General features: G+C 38.8%; 1 protein-coding gene across 2 annotated transcripts in view; it reads left to right on the forward strand.

The window, feature by feature from the left end:
* UBE2H (ubiquitin conjugating enzyme E2 H) overlaps window positions 1–27883 on the forward strand; it is a 101948-nt gene that overhangs the window by 14176 nt on the left and 59889 nt on the right. The window contains exon 1 of one of the 2 annotated variants that reach the window (XM_070369232.1): window positions 17806–18021. The exons of the other annotated variant lie outside the window; for it this stretch is intronic. The gene's annotated coding sequence lies outside the window, so the exon portion shown is untranslated. Of the gene's footprint in view, window positions 1–17805; window positions 18022–27883 lie in introns of those variants that run through there. 2 annotated transcript variants of the gene reach the window in all.

Consider the following 27883-nt stretch of genomic DNA (forward strand, 5'->3'; position numbering starts at 1 on the left):
AGGAGGTAGGCTTCACCTCCCGGAGGGAGTAATTGTTTTTGACTTCTGATTGTAACACAGTAGTGCATTAATCTTAGTTATTAGTGGATTTTGTACAGAACTTACTCTTGAGTGTAAATGGTACTGCCTTTTTTTAAAAATGGGATGTAGATATATGAGAATGTGGTCTTGGAGCACACAGATTTAGTGTGTTTGGTTATTTAGCAATTTGCATGGCAAATTTACCTTTCAGCATTTGGCTGTTTTTAGATCTAGAATAACATGTGGAAATGAAGATAAACTTAGGATGAGTTGCAACCTTAGTGTTAGTTAAAACCTTATAGTTCAAGAAATTCTATCATCTTGAGTTTTAGAGCAGAAAGAGAACTTGGGTGTGAGATAGTGATAAAAGTTATTACATTCTGTATATCTTTCTGTTATTAACTAGTTATGTAGTTAACTTATAACAGAAAAAAATATATTATTAGCTGTGAATTCTAGCAAAGGGTCCTTATTTTGACCCATTGAAACATTTTATTCTATCTTAAAGGGGTGTATTTTTCACCATTTCAATATCTTTTTCTCTTGTTTTTTTGGCAGTTCTATTTGTAGTTTCAATGAAAACTTTGATATAATTATAGTTGACAGTTTTAACCCAGGAATTCAATTATTATGGAAAGATAAACTGCATAGAACTTCTTGAGAATTTTCAAAGCAAGTCTTCTTTAATTAAGAGAACTTGTTTACTCTGACAGTTTTTGGTGTATTTTATTTTGACTCTTCTTTTTTTGCTGTTTTCTCCTTTCTCCCTAGGAATAACACTGATTTTCATATGATAAAAGTCTTAAAGTATTTACAATACATTGTTTTCTTGAGCAGAGTATATTTATAGTTGAGGTTATTGGGTAGGTGACTTCTGAAAAAGTAATAATGAGATATTAAAATTTGACCAAACCCATTTGATTTCTAGGCTCAAAAGTTAAGCTAAAATATTTAGCTCTCAGGGGCTTCCTTGAAGATAGTGAGGAAGAACAGTAGAAACTGAATGTTAATGGTAAATATCTTGCTAGTTATAAATATTATAATATTTGTAGTGGTAATAAATTAAGACTGTAGGGAATAGTTCAGAATTTGTGTTTTCAACTCATGAGGACACCTGGGTTTTTGGTATGTAAGTCAGAAGTGTTTGTAACCAGCTGTTTATTGTTTTAGTAACTCTGGTGGTGCATTTTTAGACCTTTGACCTCACGCCAGCACCTGCTTGTCACGCCAGTGCTAAGAGTCAGTGGTGTAGCGCTTAGTGACATCTTACTGGTTTGATGACTCTGGGCAGATGTTCAGCTGGTTTTTTCTTTTGTACTCCTTTTTTCTTTGCTCACTTTCTCAAGTTTGAGTACCCTGGAAGGCCTTTTTTTTTTTTTTTAAGTTAGTTTGTTTGTTTATTCATTCATTTTGGTCATGCTGAGTGGCTTGTGGGATCTTAGTTTCCTGACCAGGAATTGAACCCTCACCCTTGGCAGTGAAGGTGCAGAGTCCTAACCACTGGACCAGCAGGGAATTCCCAAGAATACTTTTTTAGAGCAGTTTTAGGTTCACAGCAAAATTGAAGGGAAGGTACAAAGATTTCCTGTATCCCCTTGCCCCACTCATAAACAGCCTCCCCTCTACCAGTATCCCCTTCCAGAGTGGGGCATTTGTTACAGTTGATGAGCCTACACTGACACATCATTATCACCCGGAGTCCAAAGTTTATACTAGGGTGCACTCAGTGTTGTGCATCTGTGGGTTTGGACATGTGTATAACAACATGTATCTGTCACTGTGGTATCATACAGAGTATTTGCACTGTCCTAAAAATTCTCTTACCTTGGCCACCTCATGCAAAGAGTTGACTCATTGGAAAAGACTCTGATGCAGGGAGGGATTGAGGGCAGGAGGAGAAGGGGACAACAGAGGATGAGATGGCTGGATGGCATCACCGACTCGATGAATGTGAGTCTGGGTGAACTCCGGGAGTTGGTGATGGACGGGGAGGCCTGGCGTGCTGTGATTCATGGGGTCGCAAAGAGTCGGACACGACTGAGCGACTGAACTGAACTGAACTGAAAAATTCTCTGTGCTCTTCCTGTTCACTCTTCCCTTCCCTATCACAGCCCCTGGCAAGTCCTTATCTTTTTTACAGTCTTAGTTTTATCTTTTCCAGAATCATACAGTAGGTAGGCTTTTCAGATTGGCTTATTTCACCTAACAATTTGCATTTAAGTTTCCTTCATGTCTTTTTTTGGCCCAATAACCGTTTCTTTTTAGAGGTGAATAATAATCCGTTGTCTAGATGTGCCACAGTTTATCCATTCACCTTGGTGAGCCATTTTTTTGTGACCAGAGCTAATAATAACTCTTTTAATTGTTTTTCCAGATTTGCTTTTGTGCTTAAAAACAATAACAACAAAAAATTAGTAGCAAGTAGCTGAATTTTATACAGCTGCCCTGTTCTATCCTCAGTTCTACCTTTCTTATCCCCTGATACTTGTTTTATAATGGGCTACTTCTCATTCTAGTCTATTTCACATTTAGTCTGTTAGAAGCCTTGTGTTTTGAGATGTTATGACCCACTTTTTATGAGCTGCACAGATTGGTTGAAAGTGCTGAGATGATAGCATTAAGTCCTTCTAGTGACAGGTCTGGAGCCTGTGAGAGTTTCTCATGCTTCCGTCCCTTCTAGCACATATTCAGCTTTGCATATGAAGTAGGTGCTCAGGAAACACCTGCTCAATGAATTCTGATAAATAATATACCACAGGTTTCCACCAAGTCCTCGCTTAGATCAGTTTTAGACTAAACATTGTTTCTCCAAAGAAGCAGTATGGAAATCTCGAGGAGAGAGGCGGATCCCCCTAACTTGAAGAGGACTGGAGTTCCTTTATGTGCAGGAGCCATCTGCCGTTTCTGCACATTGTTCATTTGTCCACATGTAATATGTATTTGTGTTCTTAGATTGTCCCAAATGGTAATACTTTCGTTTATTAAATGGCATTTTCAGGGGAGTTCTTCTTAAAGATTCTTTGATTGCTGGTTTTATTTAAGATCAAGGGAAATTTTTAAGATTGGGAAAAGAAACAGCTGAAACTTTGGTTATTCCATTTGTAAAATTGAATACCTTAAACTCATCATATCATTTAGCTTATTAATACTCTTATTTTGTACTTTATAAACTGTTTCACGTTCTCCCTTACAAATTAGTAGTTCTAGAGATGACTTTTACTGTCTTAATATTTGATACCGTGAACTTATTGGTCTGTTCAGGATTTCATTGAGGACCTTCATTTTGTATTTATTTTTACCTTTTACCCATACTCTGTAAGGAAAGAGAAGATTTTAAGAAGTGCTTTAACAGCTCACACATGCTATAAAAGTTATACGTGGCCTATTTTTAGTTAGGCAGAATCATGGAAGGAATACTTTGTAATAGGTGGATTTTAAAAGAATACTTTTTATTGAAGTATAGTTGATTTAAAATGTTGTGTTAGTTTCTGTTATACAGCAGAGTGATTCAGTTACATATTATGTGTGTGTGTGCTTTTTCATATTCTTTTCCGTTATGGTTTATCCCAAGGTACTGAATATAGTTTTCCATGCTCTACATAGAACCTCGTTGTTTATCCATACTATATATTGATATGGTAGTTTGTATCTGCTAATCCCAAGCTCCTAATCTGTCCCTTTCCCCTTGGGTAACCTTGTTTTCTATGTCTGTGAGTCTGTTTCTGTTTTGGAAATAAGTTTGTTTGTGTCACACTTTGGATTCCACCTGTTAAGTGATGTCATGTATGCGTACATGTCTTAGTGTCATTCTTCTTCTGTATGATGATCCCTAGGTCCATCCATGTTGTTGCAAATGTCATTCCATTCTTTTTTGTGGCTGAGTAGTAGTGTATTATGTGTGCCACATCTTTATCCATTCATCTGTCACTGGGTGTTTGCTTCCATGTCTTTGTTATAGTGAGATATTTAAAATCTCATTTTGCAAATGCAGAACTTTAATGATATGTTTAAACTGTATATACACATGAGTATACTTTTTTCTTTCTGTGTGCATGCACAGGCTCTTAGGGAAGAACAAATTTTTGCTCCTTAGGTTTTTGGTAAGTTCTTCAGTCGTTTGAATTCTCTAATGCAGAGGTTCCAGAGTTGCCTGCAGGCCCCTGGGGATCCCCAGGATACTTTTAGGGAGATGATAAAGCAAAAACTTGTTTCATAGTTACATTAACTTTTTTCCCCTTTTCTGCTTTTTTTCAGTAGTGATGTTTTGTACTGATGATGCAAGGCCAAAACCAATAATGGATTAAACTATGAAAGCCTTGGGACTTCTCTAGCGATCCAGTGGGGCGCAGATTCAGTCCCTGGTGGAGAAACTAAGATCTTGCAGGCCACAAGCCACCAGCCCCCCACCCCACCACAAAGTACACCATCGAACCCGTAGCACACCAAAACCATATTAGTGGTTGTCATATTTTTTGCCACCATACATCTACAGTTTTTAAAAAAGGCAGTTTCACTTGAACATGCTCTTGATAAGGAGTAACTTATCAAGACAGGTACTCGAAATTTTGACAATTACTCAGAATTTTAATTCTCAAGTACCTGTCTCCTTACTATATTCTGTGTGTTAAAATGGGGAGCACTTTTCCTGCATACTGAAAGTATGGTGGTGGTTTCCAGAAAAAGCACATAGGTGACTTGCTGGCCAAACTAGCTGCTTTTTTTTTTTTTTATTAATGGAACACCATTTGAACTTGAAAGTGTGACTGGCTGACAAACTGATTATTCAGACTTTGATGTGTGGCAGATGTTTTCTCAGAAAGGAACAAAGTGAGCCCATCACTTTAAGCAAAACTGATAATGTATGTTGCCAGTGATAATAATATAAGCTTTAAAGTGAATATCAGAATTTGGAAAAACTTTTATCTGCACCACATGCTTGACAGTTGTCTAATACCTAGACATTTCTGATGAGATCAGTGATGATAGTAATGTGATTTTTTTGATGTTGTGTAATGAAATGTGTCAGTGTTGGGAAGATTTATAGAAGTCAGTAAACTAGTATTTTCTAAATGGCATGATAGGAAGTCATGTGTTGGGTAAAAGATTTGTTTAAAATACAAGGTAGAGCAGTGGGTTTTAATGTAACTATGAAAATTTCATTTGTACTATTTCAGATTCCACATTGCAGGTAGCCTTTAGGAATCTACCACTTGTCAAGTTTCGGTGTGATACCAGAATGTTCAGAATTTTCTGAAAAATCTGTTAAACTACTCTTCTGTCTCCTAACTACATTTGAAACATATTGTACCAAGTTGAATGCAGAAGCAAATTTGAGAATCCAGCTCACTTCTATTAAGCCAGACATTAAAGAGATTTGCTAAATTGGTTTTTTTTGAAATGTTTTTCCATAAACATGTTAACATGCATAAGATTTATTAGTACTTTTAAATGGATTAATGTTTAAACATTTTTCAGTGATAAATATCAATAGATATATATACCAAAAAAGCTCTTTGGGGTCATCAATCTTTTTTTAATTAAAAAAAATTTTTCAGTTTCTTGCCTGCGCTGAGTCTTCGTTGCTGTACACAGGCTTTTTCGAGTTGTGTTACATGGGCTTCTCTTGTTGCAGAGCATGGGCTCTGGGGTGCACAGACGTTCGTATTTGCATCAGGCAGGCTCAGTAGTTGTGGCACACAGGCTTAGTTGCTCTGTGGCATGTGAAATTTTCTGGGACCAGGGATCAAACCTGTATCCCCTGCTTTGGCAGGCAGATTCTTGACACTGAACCACCAGGGAAGTCCAGGGTCATCAATTTTATAAGTGAAAAGGGTGCTAAGACCAAAAAGTTTGAGAACTGCCACTCTAACAAACGTGTGTCAATAGAGAAGTTGTCATGTTATTATAAAGCCTAGGATGCGCTTTATTTGTACCTAGCATAGCGTTGGCAAAATAGTAGGTTCTTTAATAACATGTTTGAATCAGATTGAATTGAATTATACAGTAAACCATGTAAATACACATTTACCCAAGAAGGAAAATAGGTGTGTGAAGATTGCAGGTGTTTTTATATTAGTAAAGAATGCCAGGTTTACACCATGTTTCATAGATTCTAAGGCATTTTTTTCCCCTTAACATCTCTGAGACGTCTTAGAGTTGGTTGTGAGTCAGTTTGTCAGCTCTTTTCTCTCTTGGTGTGTCATAGATGTCATGAAATAAGATAGAGCTTGTGTGGGGATGAGGAAACACACTGGATAGCAGTTTACTTCTTGGGCTTCAGGGTATGATGCATTAAATGTTTTTTATCAGGCACCAAGTTGACAATGGGCAGTTGACAGTGGGTCCATTGTCAGAATGTTCCATTCGTAAAGCATGTATCTTTATTCCAGGCTGGAAGACTATAATCCTTGAATTCAGGCTTTTAAAATAAAATGTAAGACATGATGTTAATTTTGTTTTTTATATATAAAGCTTTTTGTTTTTCTATTTAATCATAATGTTGGACCACAGTGGTGAGTAGTGAGTTATTTCCATTTCTGTTGTAAAGCAGGCTTTGGAAGGTTTTACTGTGTAGCTCTTAGAAAATGAATGAAGGAGAGTAGCAGAATTGAGGTTTTTTTTAAAAATTTTTTTCTTCTAATTAAAAATTTTAATCTATTTACTGAAGCTTGAGGAAATTTACAAGTTTACTTTTGGCACCTTTTTTTTTTTTTAATCGACATTTATTTATTTATTGGCTATGCTGGGTCTTTGTTGCTGCTTGGGCTTTCTCTAGTTGCTGTGAGCAAGGGCTACTCTCTAGTTGCCATGCACAGACTTTCATTTCTGTGGCTTCTCTTGTTGCAGAGCACAGGCTCTAGAGCACGGGCTTCAGTAGTTGTGGCTCATGGACTTGGTTGCTCCTCAGCATGTGGAATTTTCCTGGACCAGGGATTGAACCAGTGTCCCCCGCGTTGCAAGGCAGATTCTTAGTGACCACTGGACCACAAGGGAAGCCCTAGCATCTGTTACTCTAAGTCTGAAGACTGTTAATATGTATTCTGCATGATTTCATGAGGACCTGCGAGGTACAGATGCTTGTTTCTTCATCTTTAGAGCATTTTCTGTTCTGTTAAATAATTCTAGTAAAAGATAAATTACTAGGTTCTATTATTAACCTTGTGCCTCTGTTTGTGGTGGTTTCGTTGCTAAGTTGTGTCTGACTCTGAGACCCCATGGACTGCAGCCTGCCAGACTCTTCTGTCCAAGGGCTTTCTCAGGCAGGAATACTGGAGTAGGTTGCCATTTCCTTCTCCAGTGCCTCTGTTTAATTCTGTGTCTATAAATAATGAATAGGACCCTAATATGAAGATATAAAGATATTGTAGAAATAGGTATCCTTAAAAATAAGTTTAAAAAGAGAGAGCCTGGAAAAGTGAGGAGTTAAGTCTGTTAGAGAAGGAGGAAGCTGAATGTCATAGAGACCGGAGGTAAATAAGCAAAAAGGCGCCTGTGGGGACGGCAGGTGGTTGGTGGCTTAGATTGATGAAAGGATCAGAGGCTGTACATTTGTCACTGTAAATATGTATATATTAGAGTGCAGTGTGTGTGATCAGGATTATATGGTTGCTATAAGGTGAATAGGCTGAGCTTTTTCTTTTTTTTTTTTTTTACCTTTTATCATCTAATGGACACTATGGAACCAGTAGTGTACACCTGATATTTGCTAGAGGTATGATCTCTCATCTTTAGTCAACCAAAGAAGGACTCTTGGTAAAAAGAATTTACACACATAGGTTGTTGAAATCTGATCGTGAATTGGCAGGATTTTAATGGTGTTAGTAGAAGGGAATGCATGGATTTTATGGCATGTTACATGAGAATGATTAAGGTAATGTTTTGAAATGCATATACTTTTCTAGATATGTACTACTTTTGAAAAATTACAGTGGGATGACTGTGGTTTCAGTGACATACTTGGATTTGCATCTGCATTTGGTTTCCTTATCCAAAAAATGAATAAAATACCACATTATAGAATTGCGTGAAGGATTATTTGAAATAATGTTTATAAATGCGTTACTATGTATTTGCTTAGTTAACTCAGAAATTGTAGTTGGCTAAGGTGGCGCTTTCCAGTACTCTTGCCTGGAAAATCCCATGGATGGAGGAGCCTGGTGGGCTACAGTCCATGGGGTCGCTAAAAGTTGGACACGACTGAGCGACTTCACTTTCACTTTTCACTTTCATGCATTGGAGAAGGAAATGGCAACCCACTCCAGTATTCTTGCCTGGAGAATCCCAGGGACGGGGGAGCCTGGTGGGCTGCCATCTATGGGGTCACACAGAGTTGGACACGACTGAAGGGACTTAGCAGCAGTAGCAGCAAGGTGGTGCTAGTGGTAAAGAACCCACCTGCCAGTGCAGGAGACATAAGAGATGCAGGTTCGATCCCTGGGTCTGGAAGATTCCCTGGAGAAGCGCATGGTAACCCACTCCAGTATTCTTGCCTGGAGAATCCCATGAACAGAGGAGCCTGACAGGCTACATTCCCTAGGGTTGCACAGAGTCAGACACAATTAAAGTGATGTCGCACGCTAGTAAAAGATCTAAAATAATATATCTGTAACATAGAGTTAGCAGGTTGGCAGATAAGGACAGGATTGATGTTGGCAAGGACCCAGCTTTCTTCTGTTTTTTTTCCCCAACCGTCTTTGTGTGTGGCTCACTTCCTTAAGAGGTCTTTCCTATCATCACATTAATGTTTCATGCAAGAGGAAGAAGAAAGGAGTGAGTAAGGTGAAAGGGATATGAACTAGCTAAGACAGCCCTTCCCCTTCCCTCGACTTCTAAGGAGATTTTCTGAGCATCCTTTCCTACAAATTGCACTTCTTATATCCCAGGCACGAAATGTCAACTGACCAACCTTAGCTGCAAGGGAGGCTGGGAAACACTGCTTTTTGACTACCCTTAATAAAGTCAGAATTTTATTAGTAAGAAAGAAGGGGAGAACAGGTATTGGGCTGAGAAACCAGCAGTATTTGCCACAGTGAATGCTAAGTTGTTTTTTTTTTTTTTCTCTTTCATACATATTTGAGAGCATTATCATTTTAGGCTTGGTTTTCCATGCCTTGAGTTTTGGCTCACAAAAATTGATCTTTTAACCCTTATTCCATGTCTTCTAGGTTCTGCTTTGTTGGGGGACTGGGATTGTATGATAAATTATTTACTTGGGCATTAAAGGAGAAGGAAGAGCGTTCACTTGGCACTTTTCATTTATAATGTAGCTGGTATCTTCAAACTGTAACTCAGAGGACCTAATTTGGGAGTTCGGTCACGGGAGGTTGGTGGAGAGGCAGCACGTTAGTGTGAAGGAGGACTCCCTGAAAGGCTTGCCCTTGGCTATGCTGCTGCTTGCTGTGAAGTGTACCTTTCGTGTTCTTCTGGGGTATATCTGTTTCCTCACCTATCAAAGAAGGAGTTGGCTTAGACATTTTGAGTCTTTGCAACTTGAATATTTTGATTTTATCTGAAGGCATTTTGTATATAACTCTTAATTATATATGTATGTATGTATATATATGTAAAGGAAGTGAAAGACCTTCACAGCCATATGTATACCTGGCATTGCCTTCTAGGGACTAGAGAGTTGAAAATAGCTTTATAGCATAAATTTAAAATCTTATTTTGAATCTTACTATTTTTGCAGATAGGGGTAGCAAAAATAAGTAAGTTTTTGCAGTTTAGTACTTTCTTGGTATGAATTTTTACTAGGGCTTTTAGAAGTATAAAGTAGGAAACCCCGACATCTTCATTTCTGACTCTGAAATATGGTAGTAAAATGTTGCTTCATATTTATAAACCTGCATTAATGTTAAGTTTGTGTAGGAAAAGCCTGTTAAATGCTCTTTCATTTCTAAAAATGGATCCTTGGAATTAGTTGAAGTATTATGAAGGTATAATTATTCAGACTCTCTTCAGTGTTAACTCATCACCTATTTACCTGAGAATACAAGTGCTTTGTTTACCATGTTTAGGTCAAATTTTGACCAACTCTGTGAATGAAGCAGCTGTTATCATTATTGTAGATGATGAAATTGAGGCAAGATGTTATGGTCCTTCATTGATAATGGGGAGCAGCCAAGTTAAGAATACACTCTGATTTTGTCCAGGGGGTGAGTGTGTCTGTTCATTGTATGTTTTAGGAGAGAGAAGCTTGTGGTTACCTCATGTCTTGTTTCAGTTTTGTTTTTTGTGTAGAGTATGTTTTGAGAAGCGGTATGGTATAGTAGATGGGAGAAGGCCTGTGTTAGAATTTCTTGAAATAATGTAATTTCAATCAGTAAATTTCTTTCATCTTTGTTCTCTGATCCTTGGCATTATGAACAATATTTGAGAATGCAGCCGTGTTTTAGAACCAGTCCTATCTAATATAAATCAACTCAGATATCTGTAACTGCTTTTATGGATATTTTCACTGATAGATGAAACCAAGGTATTAAATTATAGATCCTTTTACCAAATTTTGGCTTATTGGAAATGTTGTGATTGAGAAAATTGGTTGTCAGTTTTATGATTTTTCTAAATTGCTACATAACTTCTAATCACATAAAAAGAGTCTAAGCTTGTCCACGCTGCCTTAAATTATGACTAATAATACTAAGGAACCAATTCTAGGTTCTCAGTAATACTTACTGGTTAAAATATATTGGTATGCCTTGAATTTGGCTACATTGTAAATATTTTTTCTTTCAGCTATACATTTTTATGAATAAAACTACAAAAGCAGGTAAAACTTCATTATATTCTGGTTGTTAATTGATAAGGGTAATTCAGATAGAATTGCATGATGTTGGCAGTATTAAATTTGCACAGCAGGTATTGACCAGAAATTTTTCATTGTAGTTTACTATGAAAAATCTCAGATAAACAAGGGTGGGAAGAATATAAATAAATTCTGTATATCTTCCTGCTAGACTCAATAGTAAGTGTTTTGCCATATTTGCTTAATTATATATTTATAACTAATAAATATATAATTATATATTTAATATAGATAGATAACATTTTATAAAAATATATTTATATATAAATATGTAATTATTGGAGAAGGAAATGGCAACCCACTCCATTGTTCTTGCCTGGAGAATCCCAAGGACGGGGGAGCTTGGTGGGCTGTCGTCTATGGGGTCCAAACAGAGTTGGACACAACTGAAGCGACTTAGCAGCAGCGGGAGCAGCATGTAATTATATATATTTGGTTGAATCATTTCTAAGTTGCAAAAATAATGGCATTTTAGCTTAATTACTTTTAATATACATCCTCAGAGAGTCAGGACTTTTCCTATATAACCATAGAACCATTATCACATCAAATACTTTTAACAATAATTGCACTTAAATCATGTAACTTCCACGGAGGAAATATTCAAGTGATGAGACTGTTTATTCATTTTCAGAGTAAGAAAGCATATTTTCTTTTTTCTTTAAATAATTTAACAGTATTAAAAAGACAAAGTACCAAAAGAGTACTTTAAAATCAATGCTATCCTAGTAAAGAAAATACTTTTCACACATTCTAATAATTTGTAAATTCAGCATTTAAATTAGAATTTAAATTAGCTGTTACAGCTGCTTATCTTCTAAACATTTAGCAATTTACATAGAATGAACTTGACGTGTACCTATATTCATTGAATTGATTTTTTAAAGCAAAGCAACCAAATGGAGCCTAGATTAGCATTCATTCATTGTACATATATTTATTTTTTACAAAAAGCTGCAAAGGTAGGATACATTTTAGTAAATTTTCAGTTGTGTATGATTTTGGAGTAGATTCTTTGAATTAATTGAAAGTTGAGCAGAAGGAACCCTTTATTAGATATATTAAAATCTTTAAAAAATAGATTAATCCATTTTTCTGCCCTCAGAAAATGTGGAATGGTAAGTACAGTTGGACCCTCAAGATTAAAGACCAGAGGCAGCGATGCAGTCATCCTAATAAAAAATAATAGTGACTGGCACAGAGGCCATTGAATCAGTTAAGTGAGACTGTATTCTTAAGGCTTATCGCAGTGTCTGATCTATAAGCATTCAAATTGAAGGAAAAATGTGGAATGTGTATTGATTTGAAGCTGTAAACCAGGACATTTACAAGATTGCCTTTTTTTTTTTCCTTTTAATGTATTCTATTTATTTGCTTATTTAAGAATGTTTTTGAAATGATGAAATTTTTTGAGCACCACAACAAATATGAGGAATAAGGGAATGATAGTAAAAGAGAATCCGTTACCCAATTTTGTCTGATCTTAACATTTTGCCTTACTGCTTCAGAAGGTTGATTGATAACTTGCGGGTTCTTAGTTTCCTTGACCAGGGATTGAACTTGTGCCCTTGCATTGGAAGCACAGAGTCCTAACCATTGGACTGCCAGGTAATTCCCCAGAAAATTTATTTTTAAAAAAGAAATAAGATCTGATTACTTTCACTCCCCCTTGGAATCCTCCTGGATTTCACTTCCCTCTCTCTCTTCATGAAGTAGAGGTAGCAACTTTCTTGAATTATCTTTCCAATCATTTTAAAAGACTTTCTAATATGTGTATGTCCATAAATATGTAGCATTATCTTGCATGTTTAAATGATATCAGTATTTACTACTTTTGAGATTTGATGTTGACAGGAGTAGATCTACTTCATTTGTAACTCATTTTTTTTCCATTATAATATTTATTACAAATCATCATTCTCATTTTTGGTACTTTTACTGCTGTTGCAGTGGGCAGGGAGAGGCAGGCATTTTTGGTGGTCTCCGGTAACTCATTTGTAAAAGTTGCATGCATTTACCATATTTTACTTATTCATTTTGTTAATGTACATTTAGGTTATTTCCAGTTTTTCACCACTATATATAGTGCTGTAAAGAACATTTGTGAAAATCTTTTTGACCACATATGTTTCTCTAGGTCACTGTTTATCAGGCTTTTTTGCTTATCGAACACAATAAGAAATGTACTTTACAATGAGATGCAGCATGTATATAAATAAAATGTATATATGTATACATATATATAAAACAGAAACTTTCCTTTTGTAATAATATTTACCCTGAAAAAGTGATTACTCATAAACCCTTGAGATACCTCTCTCAAAAAATGCTAATCAGGCTCTACATTTGACAGATAATGGCTCAGTGTATATAACTTGAAGCAGAATTGCTGCTCTTAACGGTGCACATCTTCAGCTTTGATAGACATGAAAAAATTGTTCTTGAAAGTGGTTGTACCAAACTTTACATTTCAGCAGCCTGTGAGACTTCCTGTTTATTCATACCCACACCAGCACTTGTCTAGCTTTCTAACATTTGCCAGTCTACTGGATGTGAAATGGTATCCCAGGGTTTTCTCAGCCTGTTTTCTAATCAAATATTTTGAGTGCCTTTTCTGTCAGACCCTTTGCAAAGCAGTAAAGATGCTACCAAAAGAAAAGACATGGCTTCTCTGTTCTGGGAGAGAGGGGTGAACTTTGCCAGCCTATGACTGGCAGAGGCGCAGAGGAAGGAGCAGTATGCAGCCCACAGTGTACTGTTGTTGCAGTACAACAGTTGGCATGATCTTGAAGAAGTCTGACCTTGGTCTTGAAAGATGAGCAGGCATTTTCAGACAGCACATAAAAGTTGAAGGACATTCCAGGTGGAGAGGAGGGAGCTAGGCAAAGACACAGAGGTGTAAAACCAATCATTCCAAGGATTGACTGAGTGTTCATGATCGTGGAGAGTCCCAGAATTGGGCGGCCGAGGGAGAGGAGAAGCTGTGGACGTGTGGGCAGGCTGAAGGAGCTGAGCACTGCCTGCATTCACAGTCGTCAGTGAAAGTTTTAAGCAGGGTATTAAACAGGAATTGTGTTTTTTTTTTTTTAGTCTAAAAATGAATTTTTTGTATTTTAAAAGTTAATCTAGTTTTTGTTTTTAATTTCGGTTTCAGGCTCATTAGCTTGGCTCTTTATTTATTACTGCCTTTTGAAACGGATGATAGAAAGTGATATTTTTCCTCTGAACTGGAATTGGTCATTTGCTTTCCAAAACAGAAATATCTGTAGCTTTGCATGTGATGCATTTGCTCTCATCCACGCTGCTTGGTTTTAAGTGGGACAGCAAACGGTCTTCATGGTATTTTCTTTCTATCGTCAAATGGGTATAGGTTTGCATAGAATTGGTAACTTTAGGAATTTGTGGTTCTGGACAATCTTTCATGGTGATATTTTCAGTCTTCATCTCTTTCACTGCTTCATAGCAAATATGAGTGTAGTTGAAAGAATTTCCTTAAGAAAGCTTGAGTGTTTTCTGTCAGTCAACTCTGTGTGTAGTATAGATGATATGAGAGGTCTTTCTGAGGTCCTGTCTGCTTTTGGCATCCCTCAGCTGCCAGTTCTTTTTCATAGTAGCATTTCATAGGAGCATTCGTCTTGCTTTAAGGCGTGAAAGTTGAGGCCTGCCAGCACCTAATTTAAATAGGACAATTTTAGAGACCAGGTTGGAGATACCAAATGTGTTTTGAAATTCTCCATGCCTTAAAAGAATAAATGTTAAACATCTAGCACAGAACAGTTAGCACTCATAATAAATGTCACACTTGGCATTTGTTTTAAGTAGAGGTATGTTCTTTGAGATGCTGGGTCAACACTGACTATTGCATAGATGTTATTTTTAATTTAGGAAAATCATATGCAAGTAGATACCTAAAATAACTTTTCTAAACTTTACAGTGCAAAGTCTTTGTTGTTTTTCCTAGCTACTTGATACCCTAAAAATACCCATTTCCCTCCATGAGATCTCTAAAAAATGCTTTTTATTAGTTTAGGACTTAATCCAGGGAGAGCTATAATTGAGGGAATCATACTTGGGATTAAAAGAACTAGACAGAAGTTTGTGTTGCCCAGTTATCCTGCCTGTGTCTTTCGTCTCAAAACCCCCCACAGTGTTGATTCTCTCAGCCTCATCCTCCTATCACCCACCCAGCCTGTAACACACGCGTGAACACACACACATGCGCACACAAATACACACAGTTCATTGAGTGAGGGAAGAGAGGGGTGTGAGGGTCTGTCCTCAGGATGGGAGCTGGGCCTGTCCTATTTACTTTCTGCCTTTAGCAAGTATAATACATGTTAACACCTTGGCAGCAGAAGTAGGCTGGATCAGTTGGATACAAGGTGACTGTTCTAAAATAAACAAAATGAAACAGTGTAATCTTGAATTTGTGGGCAACATGTGAGACTGAGCAAAGGAGACTTTTGCAGATGGTTTGGCCATTAACTGTAAGCATGCTGGGAGTATGTTAGGCAAGTGGACAGGATGTTCTCTGTGTGTACTGTATAACCTTGAAATCTTGCATCTATTTCCATTTCCCCAGGAATGAAATCTAAAACAGAAAAGCTACTTCCCTTTAGCTTTCAAAACAAAAATCAGGTTAATAATCTGAACTAGACTATTTGCTTAGTGCTGGAGATGATGGCTCTGGTCTTGGAGTTGATTTTTGGGGAGGATTTCTCTTTTTAAAAAATTCTGTTAGAACTTGAGCACAGATAAATGGTTTTGGAAGAGTGAAAGGAAAGCCACGGACTTAATCACTGTGCATATTCTGTAGAAAATGGCTGAGAAATATAAACCAAATCTGTTGAGAGCTGTAAAGGCTGAGCTCGTTGATTTCTGTGTTAGATAAAACCAGTGCTGTATCTGAAGACTGTTTTCCCATTTTTCTTAGATCTATTTGGAATTGGATATATTTAATGGCAGAGGATTTCTATGTTAAGCCAGTTATAGTGCCCATTGAAACTTTATGTTCAAAGAATGAGAGTCCTTAAAAAAAAGAAAAAGCAGAAGTCATTTGAAGGAAAATGAACAGGTGCAGCGCTATAAGCCATTTGAAAATGTAAAGTGCATCTGAGAAAGCCTTCTGAGAGTCAGAATGTTTTATGGATTTCTTCTGTCTTGCCATTAATAATTGAACTTGGTGTGAAAGATATATTTTAGCTGGATGGACTTACAAGACTGGTAAAGGACAAGGAATTTTTTAAAATTATAGTTTATCTTTGCAGTTTCTTTGATCTGTTTCTGTATCTTGAGCTAATGATTGAAAGAAAAATCTGTGGAACTCAGTATTTTTATGGCTTTTGAGATGGGGTGGGGCTTAAAGGGTACTGCGTGTTAGGGCGAGGGGAGTTCTGGGCAGGGGTCGTGGCCCACTCAGCCTGTGCTTCTGCTCTGGCCACAGGTGCACGCAGACTGTTTTACAAAGAGTTAAAGTTCTGCTTCTAACAGATGCCTTTCCAGTGTTTCTTCCTGGTGCTCTGAAAACCATATGTGGGGGAAGAGTCTTGTTCTGTTTAAAGGTTAAGGGCGTTGCCCTCCTGAAAGCACCAGTAGTATTATTTAATATTTATTTTAAGGTTTGAGGCAAGAGATGAAGAAAACTTCTCACATTTAACAAAATGGAGCCAAGCCATCGTTTGGTTTTTTTTTGGTGGTTGTTCTTGGGGGAGGGGGGGTGGCAGTGTTTTTTCTGTGACTCCTTTAAAGCTATAAAAGTTAATGTCATATCCTTAGGGAAAGATGTTGCCTCCCTTAGAGATCTGTTCTAGGAGGGTTGGAAGCTGACTTGTCATTAGGTAACTTAAAGTGATAAAAAGTGGGGTTTTGGTTTTTTTGAGTGTTTACTACATGCCGGGCATTGTGCCTGTGGCGCTTTCGATATCATAGTCCTCAAAATAACCCCAGAAGGAAATCCTACTGTCATTTTTCCTGTCACTGCCGAGAGACCTGAGGTTTAGGCTGCAGGCTTCCCTGGTGGCTCAGTGGTAAAGAATCTACGTGCAATGCAGTAGATGCAGGTTTGATCCCCTGGAGAAGAGGAAATGGCAACCCACTCCAGTGTTCTTGCCTGGAGAATCCCACGAACAGAGGAGCCTGGTGGACTGTAGTCCATGAGGTCTCGAAAGAGTCTGACATGACTTAGCGACTAAACAGCTTATGCCAAGTTAAGTTGCAGAGCTGGATGATAAACCCAGTCTCTCTGACTCTGAGCCACTCAATTCTGTAGTACCGGTATTACCCCAGACCACGTGGAGAGATGGATGGTCTTATTTCCCGGAGGTTGTCTACTCAGAAAAGATAAGTAGTTTACTGTCATGAGGCTGGTGTTGAAACAAGAATTCAAACCTGGGTCAGTTTAAAGGGAATACCCATGTTCTTTCCATTAAGTGTATTGTATTACTTCTTAGAGTACATTATAATATCTGATTATTATTATTATTATTATTATATCTGATTTACTGAGATCTTTTTATTTCTTGTGTTGGCTGCCCTCAGTTTACACAGAGAGTTGATTAAAAAGTTCATTTGTGAGATGGTAGTTTGGAACTCAGAGTACGTTGTCTTCTGGCAACAAGTGTTGTACCTGGTTGTCTTTCCAAGGCCATAGCCCCTTAGGGCAATCGATACATTTCACCTTTTTATGCCTGTGATACCAACCTGGGTTCTAAGATCTTTGAGTTTCAAGAGAGTAAGAGAAGCAGATAGGTATGTGTTCCTGGTTGTTTCCAGGTTCCGTTTGTCCCTTTACAGATTTTATCTCCCTTGGTGTGGGTAACAGACTAAAAAGAATGGGTTTTAGGATAAGTCCAGAGCCTCTGAGGTCAGACCTGGTTCTGACTGGCCGCACTAGTGACCGGTTCCACCTACTCTCCACTAGGAGACTGAGATGAGGCTTTTACCCTTCCTCAGGCTGAGTTTCCTCATCTGGAAGATGGATGGGTACCATCGCTGTAGTGCTGGAATGAGAGACGAACAGGCATTGAGTGCTCAGCGTAACGTCTGAACATGAACGGTGTTCTGGAAATGATGGCAGTGGTGATGGAGATGATGCTGTTTTATTCTGCTTCTGTTACCGTCTCTTCTGTTACCAAAGGCTTTTGTAGCGGTGAATACTTTCTGGAGTAGACTGTGCTGTAACCTGAATTGGATTTAAGGTACAGTTTGGGATTCCGTTTATTTTGTAGTCATGGGAATCAGTAAATTGCTTTGTAATTTAAATACTGCATTCTTAAATTATGTGTTGTAAATTTTTATATACTTTAAAACCTTGATTTTAACTGGAAATACATTGGTTGATGAAAGGCTTTGATATTAACAACTTTTATGAGCCTTTTAAGTTTTTGCTGCATTTAAAAACATAATGTACTTTTTTCAAATGGAGAAACTGAGGTACGAAGTAGGGATGGACTCTTGCCGAAGGGCTGTTAACTAAAACAGGGATAGGCCAAATAGAAATATTCTGTAAAGAACCAAATAGTAAATATTTTAGGCTTTGTCAACCATACAGTCTTTTTTTGCAACTCTGCTCAACTCTGCTGTTGCAGCACAGAAGCCGCCATCAGCTATTTATAAGTGGCTAGGCTTGGCATGGTAGAGTCAAATTATATTTGTAGTAACAGATGATGGTTCATGGTTTGTGGACACCTGGACTAAACAAAAATGCTTGGTTCAGTCTCATTTTAAAGCCCTGTCTTGGTCCTACATCTCTCTTTGTAGGTTGATGTAGATTTTTTAAATGTTGGTTTTCCCATGGGCTTGATCCTCATTCTTCTTTTCACATAACTTTCCCTTCCATAAAATGATTCATATATATAACGCATTGGGCTTCTCTGGTGGCTCAGCAGTAAAGAATATACCAGTGCAGGAGACACGGGTTCAGTCCCTGGGTTGGGAAAATACCCTAAATGGGAAATCCATGCGCGTGCACACACACACCTTCAGCTGAATTGTTTCCCAAACTCTAGATTAGTATAGCTGCCTGCCTTCCAACTTCTCTCCAAGAATAAATATCCCAACAAGCCCCTTAACATTTCTGATACTGATTTTAGTACTGTATGCTTCAAAGTCAGACTGTAGTCTTTTTATGTGTGGTCAGTCATCTGTTTCCAAGTGGGAAACCGGAATGTTCCCTTAACTCCTCCCTCGTCCTGTTTATTCTGCCCCCCTTGAAATCTTTACTCCCCCGCTTCTCCCCATCCGTACCACCACTGCTTTATTCAGCCTCACGTCATCTCCCTGGACTATTGCGAATCACCTCACTTCAGGGCTCCCTGTGTCTAGCCTCTGTCTCCTTCCAGTCTGCCTTTCATTTTGCTGCTAGAGTGATCCTGTTTTTAGTATTACGTCTGATCATACCACTTTCTGCTTAAAAACCTTCGGTTGTTCTTCAGTCCCTGTGGTTTAAAGCCTGCCCTTGGTGTAAAGGTCATTTCAGTAGAGAGGTATTGCCTTCCTGCTGTGAGAGTCTGAGATGCAGTGCTGCACCCGCTTTGCAGTACACCAGCCTTTGGAGAGGACAGTTCCTAACTTATCTATGTAGTTCCTTTCTCTTCTTTTGGCTAACTTTGGTTTATTCTTTTTTTTTTCTTTGAATTTTTATTGTAATGACTAATCTTCCCCCCCCCCAGGATTTTTTTCCTTAATATTCTCTCAAAAATGATCCAGTCTATGAATTCTTATATCTTTACTAAGAAGTCCTTTGCTGTCAATTTCCACTCCTCAAGTCTTGGTTCTTCTTCAAACGCCGCATCTCTGTATTTGCCTTAGATGCTTTCCTGCCTTCTGCATTATTTTAATAGCATCCTTTGTGTTCCCTTCAGTTTATAATCAGTTTGTGCTTGTATATCCAACTCCCATCTCTTTAAGCTGCTCCTTGGAGAACAGATCCTGAATCTTTTATACCTTTGTCCCCCGCTGCTAGAACTGTAGCTGGTACACCTGGGCTTGGACATTTTGAAGAATGGTAAATGTTCATTAATAAAGAGGTAGGGACACATGTACGTTTTTCTTTCCTTTTTGGGGAGTTCTTATTTCTACTCTTCCAAGGGAATTAAAAGCCTAAGGAAAGTGTCAAAAGGAAAGTTTCGGCTAGGGTCTGTGGTACAAAGAATGCTCAGTGAACAGGCCTGGGGCTTAGAACCATCCCCTTGTGTACTCTTCATGGCCTGGCAGCTCACTCCCTAGAGCAGTGGAGCTTCAAGGAGTGTGTGCACACGTCTGATGAATCCCTAGCCCCCACTGTCCCCACTCAGTTATCAGTAGGGGCAGGGGATGTTAATATCCTGGTAATTGTTATTTCTCCCACCTGATGTTTTCTCCCTGCTCCTTCCATTTCAGAGTTCTTCATGATGATGGTTCTATATCCTACTTCTCTTTTTCTGACAGAGGGGCTCTAGATACAGTGAGGTTCAAATAATGATGTTAGCATCTTAGTATGGATGTGTGTGTACTTTCCAATAGAAATGTTGGTATAGATGAGGATTAACAATTCAAAGTAAAATAGTATACTTCAGAGTTTCAGTTCAGTTCAGTCGCTCAGTTTTGTCTGACTCTTTGTGACCCCATGGACTGCAGCATGCCAGGCTTCCCTGTCCGTCATCGTCTCCTGGAGCTTACTCACTCATGTCCATCAAATCAGTGATGCCATCCATCCATCTCATCCTCTGTTGTCTCCTTCTCCTCCCACCTTCAATCTTTCCCAGCATCAGGGTCTTTTCCAGTGAGTCAGTTCTTTGCATCAGGTGGCCAGAGTATTAGAGTTTCAGCTTCAGCATCAGTTCCTTTCAATGAATATTCAGGACTGGTTTCCTTTAAGATGGACTGGTTGGATCTCCTTGCAGTCCATGAGACTCTCAAGAGTCTTCTCTAACACCACAGTTCAAAAGCATCAATTCTTGTGTGGAGAAAAGGGAACCCTCTTACACTGTTGGTGGGAATGCAAACTAGTAAGCCACTATGGAGAACAGTGTGGAGATTCCTTAAAAAACTGGAAATAGAACTGCCATATGACCCAGCAATCCCATTGCTGGGCATACAAACTGAGGAAACCAGAATTGAAAGAGACACGTGTACCCCAGTGTTCATCATAGCACTGTTTATAATAGCCAGGACATGGAAGCAACCTAGATGTCCATCACCAGATGAATGGATAAGAAAGCTGTGGTACATACACACAACGGAATATTACTCAGCCATTAAAAAGAACACATTTGAATCAGTTCTAATGAGGTGGATGAAACTGGAGCCTATTATACAGAGTGAAGTAATCCAGAAAGAAGAACACCAATACAATATACTAATGCATATATATGGAATTTAGAAAGAAGGTAACGATAACCTTGTGTGCGAGACAGCAAAAGAGACACAGATGTAGTGAACAGTCTTTTGGACTCTGTGGGAGAGGGCGAGGGTGGGATGATATGGGAGAATGGCATTGAAACATGTAAAATATCATATGTGAAAAGAATTGCCAGTCCAGGTTTGATGCATGATATAGGTGCTTGGGGCTGGTGCACTGGGATGACCCAGAGGGATGGGATGGGGAGGGAGGTGGGAGTGGAGTTCAGGATGGGGAACACATGTACATCCATGGCGGATTCAAGTCAATGTATGGCAAAACCAATACAATATTGTAAAGTAAAAAATAAATTAAAAAAATAAAGATAAAAACAAAAAAAGCATCAATTCTTCAGTGCTCAGCTTTCTTTATAGTCCAGCTCTCACATCTGTATATGACTGCTAGAAAAACCATAGCTTTGACTAAACAGACCTTTGTTGGCAAAGTAATGTCGCTGCTTTTTAATATGCTGTCTAGATGGGTCATAGCTTTTCTTTCAAGGAGCAAGCATCTTTTCAATTTCATGGCTGCAGTCACCATCTGCAATGATTTTGGAGCCCAAGAAAATAAAGATGAGTTTAATTGGCTTTTATTTGTGAGAAATTAACATTCTGAGTTTTAAGTAATGAACTAAAGAACTTTTGAAACAAAACTTGTCTGTTCACTAAGGGCTTGCCTGCTTGGCGAACATCAACCTTTGCCCTTTGTTGTACCCCAGCTCTTTGTGGACCCTGATTGCTTAGCTTTGCAGGTGACCTAGGGGCTCTATGGGGCTTCCCTCATAGCTCGGTTGGTAAAGAATCTGCCTGCAATGCACGAGACCCCAGTTCAATTCCTGGGTCAGGAAGATCCCCTGGAGAAGGGATAGGCTACCCGCTCCAGTATTCTTGGGCTTCCCTTGTGGCTCAGCTGGTAAAGAATCCGCCTGCAACGCAGGAGACCTGGGTGTGATTCCTGGGTTGGGAAGGTCCCCTGGAGAAGGCACAGGCTACCCACTCCAGTATTCCGGCCTGGAGAATTCCATGAACTGTATAGTCCATGGGGTCGCAAAGAGTCGGACATGACTGAGCGACTTTCACTTGCACATTCACTAGGGGCTCTATAGAAAGGCAGCCTTTCTTGGGAGGAACTCCAGGTTGGCCCCTGGAAGGTGGGTTGGAAAATAGGAAGGAGGTGCATGTTTGTACTTTCTGCAGTTAAATCAGAAAGGTTCAAACAATTATTTGCTGTCATATTTAGAGTACACTTTGCTCGTTTTGAATGTAAGCCTATGCAGATAGTTAGCTGGAGCCTCTAAAGAAAAAATCTCTTTATTCCTAAGTGACTGCTTAGTAATCTACATAACAAATGAGCCATTTTGCTTCAGAGATGTGAAATAGGCATCTATAAGTGAATAGTTTTTGAAACTAAAGTTGTTAAGACAAAGTTCATCTTTTCACAGTAGGGTTTCCCCAGAAAACCCTCTGAACTCTATTGAAATGCAACTAGTTTGAACTTGGAAAGCATATTCCAATAATAGGCCCATGCAATTAGCCTCTACTATATTGGAGTGAATGCTGGAATTTTTTGTGTATTATCATCATCAATTGGTGTTAGTCCCAGGGCAACCACATAATAGCTATAAAACCTTGATTGAGAGATGCAGACAAAGGTTTCTGTCTTACTCATAGGCATGCTTTAGTTCTTGAAACTAAATAAATGTTAGGCTTTTAAAATCTTAATACTTTTTTGGTAACCATCTGTCGATGGTAAGATTAAGAAATGGTGCTTCAGAACAATGTCATTATTTTGAATTAGACAAAAGTGTCAAGGGACTCTTCATTTAGTGCCATATTCATAGGAGACCTTGTGTAGAATTGACACAGTGGTGTGCTGGTGAATGCTGAACAACCACCCATGGGGGGATAAAGCCCTTATTTGTAGCAGTTACTGATTTTTGAGGTATAAATACTCCATCATGCCTGATTTTAGACTACAGATGGGAGGTCACTGAACTTGAGAAGAGATGCATGTGATCAGCAGGCTTCAGCACACTGTTGAATTCACCTCAGTCACTAAACGTTTGGTTTTACAGCCTGTACTTTTAATGCTTGTCTCATTCCTGACTTGGCGATTGTCCTTTGCTTTCCAAAAATTAGCATCGGGGATGTATAATGTATTAATACATACAATAAAATTTGGCAATTTCAAGTGTAGATTTGGTGAGTTTTGACAAATGTATAGCTAGTGAGCTAGTGAATTCGCTCAGTCACGTCCGACTCTTTGCGACGCTGTGGACTGTAGCCTACCAGGCTCCTCAGTCCATGGAATTTTTCAGGCAAGAGTACTGGAGTGGGTTGCCGTAATGTATAACACACCGCAGTCTTGTTACCGTCTACCTCTTCTCCACGCAATTGCCAGATTGGTTTTTCCAAAAATCTTGCTTTGCATCCACCACCCATCTGTGCATAAAACCACCACTGGCCATATACTGTCCATAGGATAAAGGACATGGCCTTATGCTCAGCTGTCTTGCCACTTGTTGGCTTCTCTGGCCTTGTTTATTACGGCTCAACTACAGGAATCTCTTATTCAAAAAAACCAGAACCAAACAAAACCTGTTCAGCTGATTCCTGGCACGGTTCCTGCATCCGTCCCGTTGCTTATATCTGTACTGTGCTCGTAGCAGTGCTGTAACTTCACTTTGCCTTTTTTCTTGACTGTCTTGCCTTTCTGTAAATCTGGCTTAGACCCCATTTTCTTCTTATACAATCAGGTCTTGAGTAATTATGCCGTCATCTGACTGAGTGTACTGCTGTTCGGCCTTTTAACTTTGCGATCTATATTGAAATCTCAGGTTTTTTATGGAGTAATTTGGTCTTGTCTAGTAAACTTGTTAACTGCAATAGGGTAGAAAATGTTGTATAGCTCAATTTTCAGCACATGGCTTTGCTTTTAAAAAAAAAAAAAAAAAGACAATAAATTGTTCTTGTTGACAGTAAACTTTTCAGTGGCTCTTCAAAATCAGTCACCAGCTCAGTGACACTGTTGGGGTGAATAGTACTGTGCTGTATTATAGATCTCTTAGGGGATGAAAGTTTGATTTGTCACAGAGTGAAAAAAAAATGTATAAATGGACAGTCAAGTTTCTCAAAACCAGTGTTAGTCATTAAGATGCACATTGGCGCTTTTATCTCTGCCTCACACATTCATCCAAAGGTGGTTAGCATCATGGACTTTGAACTCTTGGCAAGACTTAAACATTTAAAGTAGGTCCCAAAAGAAAAGCCTTTGTTCCTTTCAACCAGCCTTATTTCACTTTTTCAAGTCCTAGTAAGAAGTCAGTAGGGTGTATCTCATTGATTTCCTTCCTGTTCCAGGAAGCCATATTATGGTATTCTGAAAGAACTTTTGTGTCTTTTTTAGTGACTTTACTATAAGCAATTTGTTTTACTTTATCTGTTTAAAAAAAAAAATCGCAGATGTGCTTGTTGAAATCTGACATTGAAGATAACCTAACAAATATTTAGGACAATTATAGGTGCCTTTCTCTGTTTCACAGCCTACCTTGCAGATTTCTTTTCTTCCATCCTTTAAATAATGGATGTATTCAGGTTCCTCATCTTTTGGTAGTTGGCATGCCTTTCTTGGGTGCTTTCATCTATGATTGCTCAAATACAAATGTCTCCAAATTTAAAAAATTCCGTGTCTCTCGCGTTCCAGTCTCGGATAGCCAAATGCCTATGGACATCTCCAGTTACCTACCCTTCAGAGACTACAGATTCAACACGTCCTAAATGGTACATCGTCTATAAGTCTTCTGCCCACTCTCATGCTGTTGCTTTCTTGCTGAATGGTATCAACCATCCCCAGATAACTGAAGCTAAAACCTTGGACTCATCCTTAGCATGTCCCTTTTCCCTCACCTTCCCAATCAGTCAGATCCACCTCAAACATTTTCCTTAAATCCTTTTCCTTAACTCTGTTTGAAGATAGGCTAACCTCATGCTTTGTTGGGAGAGTCTTTAATTGGGGGGTGAACTAAGAGCAGATCCATTTCCCTGGCCTCAAACTAACCAAACTCGTGAGTCTGAAATTGGAAAGCTAGTATATAATTTTCAGTGTATTCTCTCCTAGACATAGCTAGAAGCCTATACCATAATTAGAATGTTATCCGAGAAGGAATCAGAACAAAAGCGATGCGATGAATCAAGTATTTAATGGCTTGTCATGATCAAATGATGCTACCGTCCGTCTTGTAACAAACAGGGAGATCCTTTGTGACCAGAAAACTCATCCGTGAGCAAAAGGTCCTCCTCTCCTGCCCACTTACTTCAGTGGCCCCTACCAGCCTTTCTCTTTTCCATTGTTCTTCAGTGCTTGCAGGGCAGACCCTTGTTGCTGAATACCTTGTTTCTTTCTTTCTTTTTTAAAAAAATATTTACTTATTTATTTGGCCTTGCTGGGTCTTAGTTGTAGCATGTGAGATCTAGTTCCTAGACCGGTGGTTGAACTGGGCCCCCTGCATTGGGAATGGGGAGTTTTAGCCACTGGACCCCCAGGAAGAAGTCGCTGAATACCTCGTTTCTTTACATATATAAGTACATATATATATGTAAAGTATATAAGTACATAATATAATATATATATATAGTATATAAGTACATAATATATGTAAAAATATATATATATTCTTTACATATATAAGTTTCTTTCTGGCTCTGCTTGAATCTTGTTACGCAGCAAACCAGGCTTTCTGTTTTAGATGGCTTGTGCCTCTCTCTTATTAGCCATTATGAGTTGATCTTGAGTGGAACTTTGAGGGCCTTCTTATTTCTTATGTTTAGAGAAAACTTCATTGTAGCTGCCAAGAGCAAAAGGCTCATCTCCCCTTGGGTTTAGCTAGCATCATTACCTCCTGAAAACACCTTCTCCGTTCCCCACCCTCCTGAATCTAGAGCATCCTCTGTGCTCCTCTGTAGCACTTCTGGGTAACCCTTACCGTAACATTCACTTATTTCACTACTTGGTAGTTGGTTGCCTATTTCCCCACAAGAACTTGAGCTGTCTGAGAGCAGATCCCACTTTGTAGCCATGGTGCCTGGCGCTCACTTTATTTACTTTAACCAGTGTTTGTTGAGCACCCACCATACTCCAGACAAAGAATAAGTCAGATATTAGGTTCCCTGCCATCTTGGAACTTAAATTTTCTGGAGGTTAGGGAGAATGAGATTAGACAAAATAGTACTATAGTAAGACCTAGAAGGAAACAGACCTTAGGCTGAAGTAAAGAATAGTTGGGGGTCTGTTGGGGTATACACTCCAAGTGATGAGAAAGATCAGTGAGTCAGTGGCATTTAAGACACAACATAAAGGATAAGAAGAAGCAAAGTATCTGTAGAAACAGGGAGGTTAAGGCTAGCCAGAAGTAGCCATTGCAGAGGCGCTGAGAAGGGCCAGAACTGGTATTGCAGGGAAATGAAGGACCAGCATAGCTTGAAAGGGAGGCAGAGTAGGGCATGAATGTGTCAGTTATATTACGGGTTTGGATGAGTAAAATAAGACAGCTGTTGATATGGTGATTCACACAGGTTAAGATTTGTTTGCAACTGGATTCAGCATTATTTGTTAGAACTTGTGATTCTAGATGTTCTTTTTGTGTATTCTTTTCTGGAAAGATAGTTTTCACAAATAATGATTGGAAGAGAACTGAGAATTTCAGTCTTAATGTGTGAAACATAGCTTACAGTTGGCCAGACACTCATAGGAAGTGCCTTTTTATGCCTAAATTTATCTCCCTAGGAACCTATAATACAGCCAGTTTAGCCTTCTGTATCATTGAGAATTTTTCTCTTAGTCTTACTGACCATCATTATTTTCTGCTGGTCCACCTACTATTTCAGCACCAAGTCCTCTCTCCCCTCACATAATTTGTCATAAAGTTCATTCAGCTCTTAGAAATCTCTTTGAAACGTGGCTTCCTTTCTGTCCTTCTGCTCCCAGTCAAGCTCCTCCCTGTTCTTGCTGATCAGATCCCAGCTGGCCTTCCCATCACTGGCTCCCAGACAGCTCTGCAGCCTCAGTGGAGTTAATCTTCCTAAATCAAGACAAGACTGAGCATACTCCACCCTTCTCCAAAAGCTCTGGTCTATATGCTGAGTGGCTAAGAGCACTGACTTGAATTAGGCTGCCTGGGTTTCAGCCCCAGCTCTACAACTTGCTGGTTGCAGGAGCCTGAGAGGGTTACTTAGCCTGTCTTTGTAATAACAACTCGTCTCCCTGGGCTGTTGTGAGGGTTGTAAGTACAAAAGGCTTAGAATGGTGCTCAGGGCATTGTAAGTGTTGAAAGGGCTAGCTGTTAATATTTGTGACTAAAGGGGAAGTAGCAATTTCTTAAATTGGGGAGGGGCTGCACCAGCATAGAAATTGGGCTGAATGCTATCTTTGGAACAAATTATAGGTTAATTATCCCCTCATTAGCAGTTGCTAACATCAATATGATTAAGGACCTAGGCATATTAAAGGTAAAAAGTCATTATGTGCTTAACTCTTCTCAAGATTGAAGAGCTGTAATTTCAGCTTTGTTGGTTAGTAACTAAGGTAGATTAGATGAATGGATGTACCTTGTTAAATCTGAGGTTACTGTCTTGGAAGTATTCATGATAATAGCAAATACTGAGCCTTAACCTTAATCCTACAAT

The sequence above is a fragment of the Bos mutus genome, chromosome 4 (genome assembly GCF_027580195.1).
Source record: "Bos mutus isolate GX-2022 chromosome 4, NWIPB_WYAK_1.1, whole genome shotgun sequence".
NCBI classification, from domain to species: domain Eukaryota; kingdom Metazoa; phylum Chordata; class Mammalia; order Artiodactyla; family Bovidae; genus Bos; species Bos mutus.